Source organism: Lucilia cuprina, chromosome 3 (genome assembly GCF_022045245.1).
Source record: "Lucilia cuprina isolate Lc7/37 chromosome 3, ASM2204524v1, whole genome shotgun sequence".
In the NCBI taxonomy this organism is placed as follows: domain Eukaryota; kingdom Metazoa; phylum Arthropoda; class Insecta; order Diptera; family Calliphoridae; genus Lucilia; species Lucilia cuprina.
The window spans coordinates 44720777-44723017 of NC_060951.1; the positions used below are offsets into that span (position 1 = coordinate 44720777).

Consider the following 2241-nt stretch of genomic DNA (forward strand, 5'->3'; position numbering starts at 1 on the left):
GTTTTGTCTCTATCTCTTATAGTTTCCGAGAAAAATGGACTTTTATGTTTTCACTCAAAAACTGGTTTTTGGTGGGAAATAAAAGCGATCACAGATTACGCTTGTTTTGCTTCTATCTCTTATAGTTTCTGAGAAAAATGGACTTTTATGTTTTCACTCAAAAACTGGTTTTTGATAGGAAATAAAAGTGATCACAGATTACGCTTGTTTTGTCTCTATCTCTTATAGTTTATGAGAAAAATGGACTTTTATGTTTTCACTCAAAAAAGAGGTTTTTGATAGGAAATAAAAGTGATCACAGATTACGCTTGTTTTGTCTCTATCTCTTATAGTTTCCGAGAAAAATATGTGATCACAGATCACGCCTGTTTTGTCTCCATCTCTTATAGTTTCCGAGAAAAATGGACTTTTATGTTTTCACTCAAAAACTGGTTTTTGGTGGGAAATAAAAGTGATCACAGATTACGCTTGTTTTGCCTCTATCTCCTATAGTTTCTGAGAAAAATGGACATTTGTGTTTTCACTCAAAAAAGAGGTTTTTGGTAGGAGATAAAAGTGATCACAGATTACGCTTGTTTTGTCTCTATCTCTTATAGTTTCTGAGAAAAATAAACTTTTTTTGGTGGGAAATAGAAGCGATCACAGATTACGTTTGTTTTGTCTCTATCTCTTATAGTTTCCGAGAAAAATGGACTTTTATGTTTTCACTCAAAAAAGAGGTTTTTGGTAGGAAATAAAAGTGATCACAGATTACGCTTGTTTTGCCTCTATCTCTTATAGTTTCTGAGAAAAATGGACTTTTATGTTTTCACTCAAAAAAGAGGTTTTTGGTAGGAAATAAAAGTGATCACAGATTACGCTTGTTTTGTCTCTATCCCTTATAGTTTCCGAGAAAAATGGACTTTTATGTTTTCACTCAAAAACTGATTTTTGGTGGGAAATAAAAGTGATCACAGATTACGCTTGTTTTGTCTCTATCTCTTATAGTTTCTGAGAAAAATGGACTTTTATGTTTTCACTCAAAAACTGGTTTTTGGTGGGAAATAAAAGTGATCACAGATTACGCTTGTTTTTCTATCTCTTATAATTTCTGAGAAAAATGGACTTTTATGTTTTCACTCAAAAACGAGGTTTTTGGTAGGAAATAAAAGTGATCACAGATTACGCTTGTTTTGTCTCTATCTCTTATAGTTTCCGAGAAAAATGGACTTTTATGTTTTCACTCAAAAACTGATTTTTGGTGGGAAATAAAAGTGATCACAGATTACGCTTGTTTTGTCTCTATCTCTTATAGTTTCTGAGAAAAATGGACTTTTATGTGTTCACTCAAAAAATATGTTTTTGGTGGGAAATAAAAGTGATCACAGATTACGCTTGTTTTGTCTCTATCTCTTATAGTTTATGAGAAAAATGGACATTTATGTTTTCACTCAAAAAAGAGGTTTTTGGTAGGAAATAAAACTGATCACATATTACGCTTGTTTTGTCTCTATCTCTTATAGTTTCCGAGAAAAATGGGCTTTTATGTTTTCACTCAAAAAAGAGGTTTTTGGTAGGAAATAAAAGTGATCACAGATTACGCTTGTTTTGTCTCTGTCTCTTATAGTTTCCGAGAAAAATGCACTTTTATGTTTTCACTCAAAAACTGATTTTTGGTGGGAAATAAAAGCGATCACAGATTATGCTTGTTTTGTCTCTATCTCTTATAGTTTCTGAGAAAAATGGACTTTTATGTTTTCACTCAAAAAGAGGTTTTTGGTAGGAAATAAAAGTGATCACAGATTACGCTTGTTTTGTCTCTGTCTCTTATAGTTTCTGAGAAAAATTAACTTTTATGTGTTCACTCAAAAAATATGTTTTTGGTGGGAAATAAAAGTGATCACAGATTACGCTTGTTTTGTCTCTATCTCTTACAGTTTATGAGAAAAATGGACATTTATGTTTTCACTCAAAAAAGAGGTTTTTGGTAGGAAATAAAAGTGATCACATATTACGCTTGTTTTGTCTCTATCTCTTATAGTTTCCGAGAAAAATGGGCTTTTATGTTTTCACTCAAAAACTGGTTTTTGGTGGGAAATAAAAGTGATCACAGTTTACGCTTGTTTTGCCTATATCTCTTATAGTTTCTGAGAAAAATGGACTTTTATGTTTTCACTCAAAAAAAGAGATTTTTGGTGGGAAATAAAAGTGATCACAGATTACGCTTGTTTTGCGTCTATCTCTTATAGTTTCTGAGAAAAA

The 2241-nt window shown here is 31.7% G+C and overlaps 1 protein-coding gene across 1 annotated transcript in view; it reads left to right on the forward strand.

Annotated features, from left to right (window-relative positions):
- Nucleotides 1–2241, forward strand: part of LOC111680650 (probable 4-coumarate--CoA ligase 1) — a 28952-nt gene that overhangs the window by 12708 nt on the left and 14003 nt on the right. The gene's annotated exons all lie outside the window — the stretch shown is intronic.